This window comes from Sus scrofa, chromosome 14, assembly GCF_054392235.1.
Source record: "Sus scrofa isolate SSC_HxYL_T2T_F1_AM1 chromosome 14, Sscrofa_HxYL_maternal_Yorkshire_Landrace_v2.0, whole genome shotgun sequence".
Taxonomy (NCBI): Eukaryota; Metazoa; Chordata; class Mammalia; order Artiodactyla; family Suidae; genus Sus; species Sus scrofa.
In genome coordinates this window covers 10,473,934-10,490,788 of record NC_139396.1, presented here as the reverse complement: position 1 = coordinate 10,490,788, position 16,855 = coordinate 10,473,934, and positions in this window count along the sequence as shown.

Sequence of the window (16,855 nt, the reverse complement as noted above, 5' to 3'; positions counted from 1 at the left end):
CAAGGACCAGAGCATAAATCCCATTATCCTGGGCCAAAGCCAGAACTAGGGTGCTGAGAGCATCTCTCCCTGGAATCCTGGAGTCTCAGACTCCAGGCCCAGCCCACCTTGGTGTCAAAGGCCTCCTGGGAACACAGCTTGTCCACGTAGCTGAGGAGATCCGGGTCTGGGAAGCAGCCGTCCTCGTCCTGTGGCAGCTCATATCCATCCTCTTGACATTCCATATCTGACTCCCCTGTGGCTGAGGGTCCAGGACCCACCAGTGCCTGCGGGAGGTCCCCATGCTCCCTGCGAGCCTCAGGGGGAATCTCCTTGGGGGCCTTGTTCTCCAGCAGCTGCCAGGCTCTGCGTGGCCTTGGGTGGGTGTGCTGGACCCTGGGGCCGTGTTTCCTTGGAGCACAGGCTGAGGCAGAGCAGGAGGAAGGGAAAGTGAGGGGACCCAGCGCCCTGAAGCTGAACCCTGAGCAGGCACATGGGAGGGCATTGTTGTGGGGCAATGGATATGCCTGTGGGAAGGGGGAGGAGCAGCCAGAGCCTCAGGTTTTGTGGGAGGCCAGATTCAAGTCAGGGACAGGTAAAAGTCAGGTGTGAGAACGTGTGGAACATCTAATGATCAAGGGTCTCCCCACCAGCACACTTGTTAGGCAGATTTCACAGGGGCCCCTTAGACAGGGAGAAGGGTGATGAGGTTCTACATGGACCAGGTCCACACCGCAGAGGGGAAAAGGGGGAATGAGACACCCTCGGGGGCTATCCGTGTTGAAAGACCAATGCCCCCTTGAGGGAAAAGGACCAATCTGGGAACAGGGACCAGGCCTAGGCCTCTCTTACCTGTACCTTGACCTCCAGGGGGGAGGTGATTCACAGACTGAGTGCCCCTTTTGTGGGATGTGGTTTCCTGAGGAGCCAGCTTTGGTGGAGCTAGAGGTGGCGTGCCCTGTGCCTGCATTGTGCAGGACACATTCGCCATCCTGATCTCATCCTCTGCCTCAAATTGCATGAAACTGGGGGGTGTTGAGGGACAGGCCCCAGTGAGATAACCACCTGGGCTCTGGAGCCCACCCAGGGCAGCAGAACTCAGAGGGTGAGGAGAGGGTGTCCTTGGGGCTATCAGGGCCCTGTGAGGTGCTGTTGCAGCAGGGAGCTGCTCTGGTGCAGGTCCAAGATCTGGGCCTCCTCCTGCCTGACCAGCCCTGGAGCTGGAGGGCATGGCCCAGCAGAGACCCAGGTCAATCTCTGGGACCAGGCTTAGGGAACACCTGGTGGGTGGTGGGGGCCCCTGCTCATGTGCCCCCAGACCTTGTCTGACCCAAACAATGGAGATGGCCAATGGCCTGGTCAGGCACATATCTCCACTGAGCCCTTGCCTGAACCCAGAACCTGGGGCTGGGAGTGAGAGTGCGGGAAAGCACGCATGAGACAGGGCCCAGCACAGGCTGGAGTGGGGATCATACCCTTAGAGGTGAGGCATCTCTTGCCACTGAGAGCTAGCTGCTCCTTTGGTTTTGTTTGGAAACTAGGAGGTTCACATGCAGAAATGACAGGGAGGGCCAGAGACCCATGGGCTTCCCCAAGGATGGCCGGTTGCCCACTCCAGCCACCGCTGATGAGGAGAGGCCTACCACATGCTAGGTCAGTGATGGCCAGGCACCCAGCCTGAAGGGGCGCCAGGGTGCCGAGTGGAGTCCTCACCCCTGCACAGCCCCCATGCCTTCAGGGGACCCCCTCCTGGGCTGCCGTGCTCCCCAAGGCCATCCTGAGGCCTCCCCACATCAGCATCATGGTAGGGCAGAGCTCCTGGGACAGGCAGGCTGGAAGAGCCAAGCTCTCCAGGTGGCAGAGGGGATTCTGGAGGCCAATAGGGGTTGGGGATTCAGGGAACAGGAGGTGTCAGGTGCCAGCCTCCTCTTGCATCCTCTCTGATTGCTAGCACCTCAGCCAGTTCCTGCCCTGGGGCCTGCCCATCACCCACCACCCACCCCACCATGTCGCCCATGGCCCAGGACCCTGACTCACTTTGCTGCCATTTCATAAAAGGCCATCCTCTCAACGGTGCTCATGTGCTGCCATTCCTGCATGGCCTGCTGCATGCCCTCCTCCAGCCTCATGGTGGGCTTCAGGCGAGCCAGGGTGCGAAGCACTGGGCTGTAAGCCCTCAGGGTCAGTCTCTTGGTACAGCCCAGCCCCCAACTGCCCAACCCCACCCAGCTCCAAGGTCTCCATGGGCCCCACCCCTGCCAAACCCAGGCTCAAGAGGGGGAGACGAGGGTGTCTGGAGAGCAAACGCAAGCCTTCCTGGTGCCTGGTGCCACCACCTCCCACTCACCAGACGATGCTTGTCCACTCCCTGGCTATAGCTGGGACACTCTGGCTGGGGGCGGGTTGCCATCTCATATAAAATGCAGCCCCATCAATGCGGGAGGGCAGGCGCCAGTCTACCAGCTAACAGGTCTGAGAAGCCCAAGGATTCTTCTGCCCAGGTCTCTGCACTAGATGGCCTAGTCCCCCTTTTTGGAGGGACCTCGGGTCTAGGAGGGATGTTCCTGCCAGGTTCACAGCTCTAGGAGGATAGACCCTTGCCCTTAGGACAGCTCGACCACCTCCCCGTTCACACTGGACTTCTTCAGAACAACAAGGACCGGGCATGCAGAAAGCTCCGTCCTGGGCCTGAATGTCCTAAGCCTTATCTGAAGTGATACCCACTGGCTGCCATAGGCCCAGGTCCATGTTGAAAGGAGGTAGCACCAGAGAAGCAGGTCCCATTCAAACTCTGGCTCCTCACATCCGAGCAGGACCCTCTCGGACTGCTCTTCTGCACTCCATGTTATCATGGCAGTGCAGAAAGTGAGAGAACTGGTCTTGCATGGTGGTGGTAGCTGAGCTAAGGCACGGACGGGATGTCATGGACTGGACGTGGGACACATCTGAGTGCAGACGTGCCTCCTCATAGCATGGACATTGCTTTCAACCCTCCTTCTCTCGAGGTGAAAGGATGCCTGGAAACCTAAGCAGGGAGTCCATGCCAAAGTCCTGTATATGCAAAGGCTCCAGCTGAGCTAATGAGGGCCTGAGAGGTCACTTACATGAGAAAGCAGGAGAGAGCTTCCGCATCGGGGCTCTGGGGCAGGTGGCCGCGGGCCAGGGACTTGAAGCGCTGCCAGCGTCGGAAGTTCTGATAGACGCTCTTATGGTGAGAGGCGTCCTCCTGAGGGCCCGTGTGCTGGGAGGCATGCAAGCTGCCTGCCCCAGAGGTGCCATATGGCCACAGCCCAGAGCTCCCTGGGGGCAGGATGAAGGCCATCTGGGCAGCTGGTGGTGCCGCTTGAGGAGGAAGGCCTGGGGCCAAGCCTCCCTTGCCAGCCTGAGCTGCTGCAATAGCTGGGGCAGCCACCCCGCTGTCCCCCGCAGGGCCTGCTATGCAAAGGGGTGCAGGACACAAAGCACTCCCCATGAGGGCCCTGGAAGCATTCCCATTGAGGGGGGCCTGAGGGCGCCCAAAGGCCTGAGACTGGTGGGGCAATGCTGACCCCCCTCCTGACCAGACTGGGCCAGGGATGTTGCCAAGCCCTGGGGCAATGGGGCCATGGTCAGCAGGAGTCACCCGAGGTGTCATGGGATGAGGTGGCTGCAAGAGTGTGCTGCCAGGCAGGAGTAATGGGGCCATGGGCGGTGGCAGGTGCTGCTCCCAAGCTGGCTGGGGTTGGGAGCCAGGAGTGGGGGGAGGATAGGAGCGTGAGGCCCCAGGGGGCATGACCACATCCGTGCCCAGCAGTGGAGATGCTGTGGAGAGAAAGGAAAGGGGTGAATGGAAGAGGAGAAGGGGCAACATGGACGGAAGCTCTCTGGGGGCTCAGAGGGCACACCTCAGTGGAAGAGGACATTTGGCTCGAGGAAACTGTGTGTTGTGCAGATGTCCTGGCGGGATGTTCATGGTCTGACCTGCGGTTGAGAATGACTTCCCTGGGGACCTTGATCCCCCACACCCAGTTCCCTGCCCCTGTCTACCAAGAAATGCTCAGCTCAGCAGCAGGGATGGGAGAGCCTCCCTGAGGAGCTCCCTGACACCTCGTCCTCACAGGCTGTCCCCACTGGCTGTCCCAACGTCCTGGACATGAGCCTGCCCCTCAGCAAGGTCACTGGCAGGTAAGGGCCTTCTCCAAGGTCCTTCCAGGCACCGTGAGGCCTTTGATGGACCTCCACTGTCTAAAGTGGAAGGGCCTCACATCCTCCTTAACCCATCCTCTCGGGATGCTCAGCACATATCTGTTCTGTCCTCCTTTCCTGACCTCACAAACACCTCTCAAAGGCTGCAACGAACGCTCTGCACACAGAACCCTTAGACAAACACAGAAGCATGCACCTGCCGCTCCGAACCACCCAGAGTGGACACTTCATGGGGGCTAAGTTGTGCCACCCCATCCCGATGGCCCTGAATCCCTCCCTCCATGCAGTTCTGCTCCTCAGAGAGAAGTCTGAGAAGTCGGTGTGTGTCCCCGGCATTTTTGCCACTTCCCATCCAGGGTTGGCTTCCAAAGATGAACACGGGCCCAGGGCAGCTCATCTGACATGGGTCAAGGGAGTAGAGGCTGCCTGGTGTCTTTCCCTTCCAGCTCCCAATAATGGAATGTGAGGACAAACTGAGAAGCAGGCAGGAGTCAGGTGCCATTGTGAGAAAACCGTCCATTCAGGAGAAGGAGGTACATACCACGAGGCACCGAATTGACCTCCACAGGTGTCCTAGGAGGTTTGAGAGTAGCAGACTAGATCATCTTCCTGCTTCTGTGCTACACTGCTTCACCCCCCCCTTTACAAAGGAAGCAGCCTTCCTAGGCATTCCACCTGCACCAGCCTCTCTCCACATGTAGTAGTAGTGACTTGAAATAGGAACACACTCTTCATCTCAAAGTCAGGCCTCAGCTTCTGCCATGAGACACCTGACATGCTGTGCCATGTCTGCAGAGACGTATTTCCACAAAAGGGAAACCAATACAGAACACCTCAGGCCCACGAGTCCTAGCTTGGGTGAAGTCACCTGGTTGCCCATCCCTTGTGGAATCCAAGGCCACAGTTGCCTGACCTGAGAAGTGAGTTCTGGGCGGGATGGAGGGAAACGTTCTGGGCCGTGGCAGTGAGAGTCACATCCTGCCCAGCTCAGAGCAGACCCTTTCCTGAGCATGTGGCCACAGACAACACCCACCAGCACTGAATCATTTTCTGACTATACCCTCCCATTCCACGCCCCCATTAGCCAGAGTATGCTCCGGTTCCAATCCCTTAGAGAGGTCTGGTGAGGCGAGCTTCAGATGCCTGAGGACCACAAGGCGGGGCTCGGCTTTCCCCATGACCCACCCAGGGTCAGCCACAGGACACTGGCTACACACACGTTCCAAGTGGCTTGTCTCCCTTCTAGAAACCGCCAACCTGCCTGCTGCCATCCTGCCTCCCCAACCAGAGCAAGGCCTCTTGAACCACCTCCAAGCAGCTGTCCTCCCCAGGGCAGCCTCAGGTTTCTACAGGCTCCCCAGCTCAGATGTCCCTGGGGTGCAGTGCTCTCGCCTTCCTCTCCTTCCGTCCAACTCCATGTCCACAGTGAAGGGTCCCAACGGAAACCCAGGCATTTGAGGGAGGCCCTTTCTCTTGGAAAACAGCCCCTGTCTAGAGGCTTACCGCCTTCTGAAGCCATTCCCACAGGCATGGGCCTGGACCACCATGGGCTGGTGGCCTCAACGTGGACAGTCAAGAGCAGGACCCAGCGAGGGACCTGCCCCAACAGACGCTCAGGACGCAAGTAAAGGAGCCCAAGTTTGAATCTCAACAGTAGAATGCGGGCCTGCAGTCATTCTGCAGTGGGGGAGGGGCCGAGGGCAGGTGAGCCTGGGTGGGGGTGGGGTGCCATTCCATGCTGGCCTCTGCAGGGAGGCAAGAACCAGACGTTTCTTCCACCTTATGCAGGGGCCAGACAATTGTCCAGTGCCTCGTCAGGCAATGTATGTGGTGGTTTTCAGAGTCACAGCAGCAAGGTTTGTCTTGATGTTCCCTTTCCCTTTGTTAGTCATCAACTTGTTTGTTGTCCTTCAACCCCCTCAGCTTCCGTCCTGGCTCCAGGCTCCCTTCCCCAGAGGCCAGACTTTCTGAACAAAATTCACCTTTTATCATCTGATAACCACGTGCGTTTTCATGGCCACCTGGAACCCAATGTTTATGGTTTGGCTTCTCTCAGCAGACCCACCATGTGTGATTGGTGTGTGTCCGTCTTTCCTAAGGAAGCCGTCCTTGTGTGCCAACCAGCATCCAGCAGGACCCACCTTCCTCATGTTCCCTTGTGCTGGAAAGGCCCAGCTTATCCAAAAAGCCACTGCACAGCCCACGTGTCCAAGACCAGTGATCAGTCTGTGGTGTCTCCCGTATGATGACATTGCTGGTAAGTCTTGGAGCTTTTCCCTGTTAAATGTTTGAATGTAACATTTTCAACAAATCCTCCCTTCTCAGGGATCACAGTCCACGTGTGCTGAATAGCATATGGAGTGCTGAGTCCTCCTCTCCCCTCTTTCCCCTGTCCACTCAGTCCTCGTTCCCACCAGGGATCAGAGATACCTGTTTCATTCCCATCTTTTCAGAGATCTTTTGGGCAAGCAACTTTGAATGCCATCCGTTTGCCTTTGCAGGTAGTATTCCTTTGTCTCTGGTTGAAATGTACCATGTGCACAGGGAACTCCATCTTGGACTTGTGATGGAAAAGGTTGGGGGATAATGTGAGAAAGTGATTACATATGTATCCTACATAGATATATATGTATCATATATCATATATACATACATCTGTCTGTAGGACAGGGTCCTTCGGCTACGCAGCAGAAGTAGACAAGACATTGTAAATCAACTGCAGTGGAAAACCTAACCTCTTGTAAGATCAAAGAGTTCCTCTTGAGAAAAAGTAAAAAAGGAAACGAGAAAATTAAATTGCGTCCCCGTAGACCTGAGTATCTTTCCTTTTGTTGCCTTCCTACTGATATCGTGGCTCCTCTGTTACTGGATGCATTTTTAACATGGGAGTTCCTCCATTCTCTTGAAATTCAATGTACTGAAAGGGCAGAGTGCTCAAAGCCAGGCAAAAACAATAGTAAATGTGCAGGTCCATTTGAGTTTTTCATTTCCCATACACAGTGCCTGCATTTAGCCTGACCTGTGTCCCGTGCACCATTTTGGACATATCTTTACTGCAAGTACTTTCCCTGTGTATCTGAAATTTACCTTTCCCTCGGAATCAGCATGCATCTGGCAAGACTCGCCCATAAGGGTACCATATTAGGCTACAGGGAGTGGGCAGTTCTTGAGGGGAGGAGAACTTGGAGTGGAGACCAAAAGGTGCCTTATGGTCCAACCCAAAAGAAAATGGCAAAGGGACCCCAAATCTGCAGGCTCTTTGGATGAAATGGCAATGGAAGAGCCAAGATATACTATTGCATCTATGAGCTTTATGTGGTTAAGGACAGAAGTAAGGGAGAAGACAAAATCTTCTCTTTCCTTATGTGAAAGAACCAGAAGTGTGTGTGTGTGGGGGGGGTCTCTTGGTTTAATTGCTTTCTCCTTTGGGGGGACACACGTGCTGCCTATGGATGTTCCTAGGCTAGGAGTCACATCGGACCTGCACGAGAAGGCCTCTGCCATAGCCAGAGCAATGTGGGCTCCAAGCTGCGTCTGGGACCTACAGCACAGCTCAGGGCAACCCCGGATCCTTATTCTACTGAAGGAGGCTGGCATGGAGTGTGCATCCTCACAGATCCTAGGGGGGTTGATGTCTGCTGAGCCATGATGGGAATTGCTGGCTTTTGTAGGTGTGAAAACATCGACTGCCCGTGATGTGGGTGTGCCCTTTGACACAGTGCCAGCTTTGTATCCACCAATGTCCAATCTCCACGTGTCCAAACCCACTCGCATCAACGTCCTCCCCAGCAAGCCCTGCTTAAAAGCTGGTGCATTTCCTGTCTGCATCCCATACCCTTGCTCTTGAGCATCGAGGCTCGTCCTTGCCTATGGTGCTGTCTGCATGGGAATCAACGTAGCATCCCTGACACAGCCAAACGGAAACACACCTGAGGAAACGTTCAGATTGGGAGTTAAGGTCAGCTTATCACGATGCAAATGATAGGAATGCGTATGTCCGTCTTGTGTGGTGAGAGGCGAGGTCTCGGGAACATCATCAAGGGAGGTAAGGGGTGAAAACCTCCTAGGACTGCAAGCAAATCTCTTGGGAGGCAAGAGTCCCTGTGTGCAGTAGCAGAACTACAATTGCTCCTGCTGTTAGGGTGTTGGGCAAGGAAGGAGAGGTTGAAAGGATTGTTGCAGATGGAGAAAAAGGACTTGTGTGGGTGCTTCCGAAGCTTCTTGCCCCTTGCAAAGGAACATGGACTCCAAAGAGGGTGAGCAGCTGAGGAGAGAGTATCTCCTGCAATGCCATGGTGAGCTTTGTAGGAAGAAACTCTGGATGGGGCACGGCAAAACTGAGCACCATGGGAATAGGGCTCTCTATTGGAGCTTTTATACTGAAGAAACATTTCAAGGGTTTTCAAACAAGACCTTCATATGAGAAGATTGCTGAGGCACCCATTGTACCCAGGCATTCAGGAAGGCCAGGCTTCCTTGTTACTTCCTCCCCTTCTTCAGCCACTCCTGCAATTTGTTACAAGGTTCTCACGCATAGCTCAGGTGTAGTATTTGTGGGGGTTTTTTCTTTGGTTGGTTTTGAATTGTTCTTCCCCCAAGACAATGGTTTTACTACTGTACAGCATGGTGACCCAGGTACACACACATGTACACATTCTAGTCTCTCCCATGAGCATGCTCCCTCACAAGTTCCCAGTGCTACACAGCAGGATCTCATTGCTAATCCACACCAAAGCCAATCCTTTGCATCCCTTCACCCCAAGCTCCCAATCCACCCCACTCCCTCCCCAGATGTCCTATTGGCATGAGTCTTCTCAGGGACACTCATACAACAGTTGCATTGTAGAAACGAGTTGCTCCCAAATCTTCCATCATTTTTGACTGACTTTGGACTTCTGAGGGCCGCATCCATGGCATTGGTAATTTGCCAGGCTAGGGGTCCAATCAGAGCTGTGGCCTATGCCCGTGCCACAGCAATGCCAGATCCCAGCCGTGATGGCAACCTACACCGCAGCTCACATCAACACCCGATCCTTAACCCAACGGGCGAGGCCAGGGGTGGAACCCGCAACTTCATGGTTCCTAGTCAGATTCGGTTCTGATTCACCATGGCACGAACTCCTTCTGTTGTTCATTATTTTATACTACCTCAGAACCCTACATGCCGACATCGAAGAGGCAGAGGTTGTCAAATCAGTGGCACTGTAATTAGGGAAACCAGTCATGGAAGTGGGTGTCTCAACGTCCTTTGGACCATGACCTCTGATTGTTCCTGCAGAGAGCTTCGGGGCTGGCACTGGCGGCTGAGGAGAAACATCTCTGGAGATGGATCACTAGCATCAGGAGACAGTGAACCTTCCACTCCCACATGGAAATTGAAAGGCACCGAGAGATCCCAGGTTTGTGTCTTGTGGACGTTTCAAGTCTGTGCCCTTGGGAGCTCTGGGTGTCATCAGATAGATGTAAGGGTCTTGAGAGGTATCCTGTGGAGGAAGAAATGCTCTGATGTTGCCACGGACCAGAAAAGGGATCTGAGGGTTCAAGTTTCTTTGGCGAGCATTACCAAGTCAGGTCAGTATTTTGAATCTGCTGCTATTTCTTTGTGGGTGGATGGCCACCTGAACTTCCATGATGTCGTGCCAGACGTAGGGAGGGAGAGGAATAGTGTTCCCAAAGTACCTGCTGTCTTGTGACTGGCCAAGAGGGTCAAGTTTAGCTCACCAGCATAACCAGGACAACCAGAACCGTTCAAAGGAGACACACCTGTGCACCAACCTTTATTGAACAAGCTCCATGTATTAAAGAAGGACATGAAGAACAAACATGCGTGGAGAATCGAGGCATTTGGAAATTCTCTAGGCACGGCGACAGGAGCACCGTCTCTGAAGAGAGGTTCCCAGATCTCCAGTTGCGTGCTAGAATGGTTCTTTAAGGGATCCATCCAATTTGCTAGGGGAAAGACCCTTCTCTTTGTAGACAAGCAAATCCCAACCCAAAGAGTCCACACAGCCTAAGGTACTGTGGCCCAAAGGGCATGAATGTCCTTGGCCCACTTTGAGGATTCTGTGCTTAGGCTGGATCTCTGCAAACTCTTGTATGGGGATCCTATCTAAATGCATGGGTTTCACCGATGCAGTGTGACCGTGGGGGCTCATCTCCCAAGAGATAGGGTTTAAGAAGAGATGGCCACAGAAGCTCCCAGGGAGAAGACAGGAAGACAACCCCAGAGAGCTTTCCAGCGAATGCAAATCCTCCATGATATTCCTGTCTTGTAGGGAGCTCCTGGGCCAGCTCTTCTAATGCTTCCTTCCCTCCCTCCTCTTCCCACCTGTCCCCTGCTGACTCAGCTGTTGTGCACAGAGACTACCATCCTCCAACCGCTCCTAGTGTCTGTTGAGGAGGGTCCGCTTGGGTAGTCAGTAGCGCACGTGGGAGCAAAGAGGGTGGTTTCCCAAGGGGTGGCCTGCCTGAGGGTGGGGCCCATCATGGTGGCCTTTAGCGTTCATTCCATGACAGCCCTGCTAAGGAATATGGGGACTCTTCAGCCATTGGGTGTGACCGCTCTGTGCTCTTGTGCACGCTGCAGACTCCTTGTGCCCTCCTCCATGTGGGTTCATGCCCGCATGGAGCTCAGGTCCGGAGCAGTGTTTCCACCACAGCTTTTAGCAGCACTGTGGATCAGGCTGCTGGGAGACTTGAGGGACTGTGGGGCCTATGGAGGCAGGGGACTAAAGTGTGTGAGTGATTAAAATGGGTGGCATTCCAGTGTGCCGGCCATTCCAAAGCGTAGGAAAGCTCGAAGGAAGAATTTCCAATTTGAAAACCCTCATGGGGTTCACAAGAAGTAGCTCAGGGCACGGGAAAAGGAGTGAAGATGTACCATCCAGGCTGCTAGTTTCACTCGTGTCTTCCTTTTTCACATACCAATGTCGGTCAGCACTTCTGTGCAAATGGCATGCTTGGGTCTCTGTTGGGGGCAGCCTTGCTGAATGTAGTGCTGACCACCTAGTTGGAGTCGGATGTAAATCGTGATGGATTTGCAAGCCTAGGGGGGATTGGTACATGGCCACCTGGTTGTCGGGAATCTGGTAATGCGTCAAATATGAGGGTTGGTTGGGTTTTGTCTATGGATATGTGTGTAAGGGGAGATCATGCCTGTGTTTGGGTGAGCGTTTGTATTTGGAGGGTGCTGAGATGTAACAGAGGCATAGTGCAGGAGCTGGCGTTTAGGTGTTTGTAAGTTGGTGTTCAGGGGCCTATTTTTCAAGGATGTTTTCCGCCATGAATTTGGGGATTGTGAGTCCCATGGTGGACTTGGTAGGATTATCTGCCTAGGCCTCAGGGCAATGTTAGGGAAGTCCAGGGGCCGATCTGTGTATTTGTACCTTTGGGGCCTGTAGTGAAACTTCGTGGTTGGGACTTGACCCCAGCCAAAATTGAGAGTGGGACTGGAATCTACCTTGCCCGCAGCTTGGCACCTGAATCCAGGATCCCAGGTTCAGAGAGGATTTGAGCGCACAGACTTCTTCTTTTTGGTGGCATCTGCCCCATGTGGAGTTTCCCCGTCCACGGACGGAGTGCCACAGCAGCAATCGGGACCACTGCAGTGAACACTCAGAATCCTTAGCCTTCCGTACCACAAAAGAACGCCTCGACCTGCTCAAACCCACTGTCTTTGCACTGTCAGACCCCTCACCAGGTGTCAGGATTTGATGAAGCTCTGGTTCTTCTGCTTCGTGGCAGGAAGAATTTGGCATGAAGCGAAGCCCCAGGTAAAGAGTGAGTTTCGGAGCATAAGACCCTGGGGGGAGATACGCGTAAGCTGGCCAGGGAGCAGAGCAGCCCCAAGAACCAAGAGAGCTACATTTCTAGAATGCAAGGCCCAGTGGGGAGGGGAGAAGACTGCCTTCTTCCTCATTGGAGGGTGGATATCAAGGCTTCCATCTCCAGCTCCTCATTGTGCCCTATATGGATGGTGTGCCCTGGGCTGTCACAGTGCTTGTTCAAATCGGTGTGTATTGCCAGGAGTTTGGTCGTATATCAACTGGGGTAATTCATCTCAGGTTTCCATCTCCTGTCCTCTTTTACCTAGGCGTGTCCCCTCTCCCCTATGCTTCTGTCTGGGTGAGGTGCAGAAATGCTCCTTGTCCAGGACTCTTCTCTCCTTGACCTCATGCAGCAGGACTCGATCTCCACATCTGTTGTCTTGTGCTTGAAGTCTTGGGGGTTGTGTCTTGAGCGTGTCTGGCACTTCGATGCATCTGGTCTTCCTTCAAGTCAGGTGAGTCATGGCTGGGTTCCTTTTCTTGAGTGATCATCAGCTTTAGACCATTTCGAAGACCCCTTTAAAGCTTGTCTTTAGCCCATCCCCCATGGGCGGTTTCTGCTCTTTAAGAATCCTCCTCTGCCCTTCCCTTTAGGATGATTATTTGTGTGTTCATGGCGTGTCATATGGCTCTTTGCTTTTTTGTGTGTAGCACATGTTCCAGAGCCGTGCATGTGTCTTTTGATGTGTAGAGGGCGAGTCGGCCTATCTTCTGGGACTGGTGAATGCTATATAGGTCGGCGTGCCGTATTGGTGTGCTTCTGGATTCTGCATGCTGGAAGAGTGCATGCCCTTGGATGGAGCCTTGGGGAGTGTGGGTTTATGGATATGCGGAGAGTGTGTTATATGCGTGTTTGGAGGAAAGGACGTAGGGTGCTAGGTTTGCAATTGTGTCGTGTACTGAGTAATTGCGGGTCTGCTTGGGTCTTTTGGAGAGTTGTGTGTATAATGCGTTTGAGTGTGTATTCCAGGGGCATGGGCATTTGGAGGCATATTCGCTGGGGCTATGCACTTGTAGTTTTCAGGAGGGACATGTTAGGCTTATATATGTGGGGACGTGGGGAAGTGTGTGTCTGCTGAAGAGATGAGGTTCTGTGTTTCTACAATGGCGTGGGAGACGTGCATTTCTTGGTGTGAGAAATATGTGCTGTGGTTATGTGTTACGAGTTTGCAGATGGATGAGCTGGGTCCTAGGATCATTGGATATGTGGAAGTCATTTCCTATGTGGTTTGCTGGCGATAGGTCCATGTGTCCTACGTGTGTACTCTTGTTTGTGTGTTTATCACCAGGTGCATGACAAGGTTGTGTTCCTATGGTATGGAGGTGTTGGGAGTGTGCCACATTGCTTCTTGGCAGAATGCCGAGGTGTTTCTACAGGTCCTAGGTACGAAGAGATGGTGTGTCCACATTGAGGGTGAGGGCTGAAATACATATGCAGTTGACACCCACACAGGTGCAGTGTCCTGGCAGGGCGGTTGTCTTCTGGAGAGGTGGCACCATGTGTAGTGTTTGGGGCATCTGTATGTTCAAGGGTTAGGAGTATTTGTCTGTGTGTGTCCATAGGTGTTTGAGACGTGTACATGTGTATTAGTACGTGTAGGGGGATTGTGGCTGTGTGTGTATTTGAGGTCCTGGGGCTTCTGTAGTATGTATTTGGAGGGATGTCAGAGGTAGGTGTGTGTGTTTGGAAACAAAGAAATCTCATAGGCGATGTGTGTGTGTTCTGGAATCCTGGCCTAGAAGTACTGTAGGGCTGTGGCCTTGCCCATGGGCTGTGCGTGAGACGACTGTGTAGGAGCTGGTGGTAGTGAGCCTGTATACGAGGTAATCATTGTGTACCACTGGTCAGTATTTGTGTTCAAGCCCCTGTTGGGTATGTGCATGTGAAGACCTCAGGTGGTCTAGTTTTGTTTGTGGGGAAGTGGGTGGAGTGGGGGGTTGGCCTTTTCTTGTCTTTTCAGGGCAGACCCATGGCATTGGGAAATTCCCTGGCTATGGTGGAATTGGTGCTGCAGCTGCAGCTGCCAGCCACAGCCACAGCCACAGCAAGGCCAGATCCGAGCTGCATCTGGGACCTGCTCCATATCTGAAGGCAATCCTGGATCCAGGGATTGCACCTGCCTTCTCTCCTATACGGGTCAGGTTCATTCCAATGTAGCCACGACGGGAATGCCTGCTGGAAGTTTTTTCCTCACAACATCATTTTCAGTTCTTGGCATCAGCCCAGTCATCTTTTCTAGGTCATCGGAGTTTAGTCTTGGCAGATTGTACTTTGCTAGGAAGGTGTCCATTTCGTCTAGGAAGTCTGTTTTCTTGGCATAGAGTTGCTTTTAGTAGTCTCTTCTGATCCTCTGTATTCTGGGATGTCCATTGGAAGCTGGCATGCATTTTGATGGTTATTGATTTGAGTCCACTCTTTTTTCCCTGATGAGTCTGGCTAAGGGTTTATCCATATGGTGGATGTATTCAAAGAAGCAGTTGTAGCTGCATTGATCTTTCCGATGGTTTTCTTCGCTGCTCTTTCCTTTCTGCTCTGATCATTAGGATGTCTTTCCTTGTGTTTGTCTTTCTCTGGTTGCTTTGGGCGTAAGGCCAGGTTGTTTGTTGGTGGTTTTCCTTGTTGGCTGAGGTAGGCTTGTATTGCTGGAAAGGTCCCTCTTCGACCTGCCTTTGCTGCATCCCATAGGCTTTGGATTGAAATGTCTTTGGTGTCACTTGCTTCTTGGGATCTTCAAATTTCCTCTTTGGTTTCTCCAGCACTCCCTTGTTTCTTGAGTAGCATGTTGTCGATGTTCCGGGCGTTGGTGTTTGTTGCCATTGTTTTCTTGGTGGTTGATTTCGAGCCTCATAGCGTTGGGTTCACACAAGCTGTGGGAGAGGATTTCAATTTCCTTCCATGTACAGTGGCTTGCTTGGTGACGCAGCATGTGATCTGTCCTAGGGAATGTCGGGTGTGCCCTTGAGAGGAGTGTGTATCCTGCTTCATTGGGATGGAAAGCGCTCTACATATGGAGGAAGTGCCCTGTGGTCCAATGATTATTGAAGGCCTGGGTTCCCTTGTTGATTTTATGTCTGGAGGACCCGTGCATTGATGGGAGTCGGGTGTGAAGGCCCCCTGCTCTGACTGTGTTAGTGTCCATTTCTCCGTTTACGGTTGTAGCAGTTGCCTTCTACATTGCGGGGATCCTGTATTGGGTGCATATAGGTTTCCAATTCCCATCTCCTCTCCTTGGATTGATCCTTGACCGTTACGTAATGACCTTCTTTGTGTCTTATTAATATGCTTAATTTGAAGGTCTCTTTTGTCTGATGGGGGTGTTTCTACTCCGTCTCTCTTTTAATTCCCACGCAGGAGGAATATTTTCTTGCATCCTCTCACTTTCAACTTGTATATGTCCCTCAAACTGAAGGGGGTCTCTTGAAGACAGCAGGTCTACCTATCTGTCTATCCCTCTACCTATCTGGATCGAGATCGAGATGGAGATCGAGATGGAGAATGAGACGGAGCTCTCGATGTAGACCCAGAGAGAAGGAGATGCGTCTTCTTTTTGTATGCATGCAGCCAGTCGATGTCTTTCGGTTGGGGCATTTTGTGCATTTCCATTGAAGGTGCTTCTTGATCTGTATGTTCTTATGGCCATGTTATTAGCTGTGTCAGATTGGGTTTTGTTGGTCTTTTCCCGTCCTCCCTTGTTCTCTGCTCTTGTGGTTTGATGACTGCCTCTAGTGGGGTGTTTGTTGGGTGTTTTTTGATTGTTCTTTCCCCGAGACAATTTTTTCCACTGTCCAGCATTGTGACCCAGTTCCCCATACGTGTATAAATCGTCTTTGTGCCATTATCATGCTCCATCATAAGTGATTCGACCTCATTCTCAGTGCTACACAGCAGGATCTCCTTGCTAATCCCTTCCAAAAGCAGTCGTTTGCATCCAATAACCCCAAGCTCCCCATCCATCCCACTCCCTCCCCTCGCTCTAGGCAACCACAAGTCTATTCTCCAAGTGCATGAGTTCCTTTAGGTGGAAAGGTTCCTTTGGGCTGTATATGAGACTCCTCATATGAGTGATGTCATATGGTAGTCATCCTTCTCTTTCAGACTTCCTTCACTCAGGATGAGAGGGTCTCGTTCCACCCATGTTGCTGCAGATGGCATTAGGGTGCTCTGTTTTATGGCGCAGGAGTATTCCATTGTGTGTATATACCACGTCCTCTTTGGCTCTTAATTGTTATTTTCCCGATACAATCTTGTTTTCTACTGTACAACGTGGTGACCCAGTTACACATACATGTAGGCATTCTATGTTCTATGTTCTCACATTATCATGCTCCGACAAACGTGACTAGACATTGTACCCAGCTCTACACAGCAGGATCTCATTGCTAATCCATTCCCAAGGCAATAGTGGGCAGGCATTAACCCCAAGCTCCCCATCCACCCCACTCCCTCCCCCTCCCCTCCCCCTTGGCCACCACAAGTCTATTCTGCAAGTCCATGAGTTGCTTTTCTGTGGAAAGTTTCATTTGTGCCATATATGAGATTCCATATATAAGTGTGTGGTATCCTCTTCTGGAATGGATTCCTTAACCGTGAACTAGTGTCCTTCTTTGCCTTTCTCGATGGCCTTCGTTTTAAAGGCGATTTTGTTGGATATGAGCAGCGCTAGTCCTGATCTCCTGTCTTGTCCATTGGCATGAAATATCTTTTCACATCCCCTCCCTTTCAATCTATACGTGTCCTTTGCCCTCGGGTGAGCTTGTCTAGGCAGCAGATTGAAGGTTTTTGCTTTGGTACCCAATCTGGCACTCTGTGCCTTTTGATGGCAGCATTCGGTCCCGGAACAATTAAGGTGGTCTTTGATAGATGT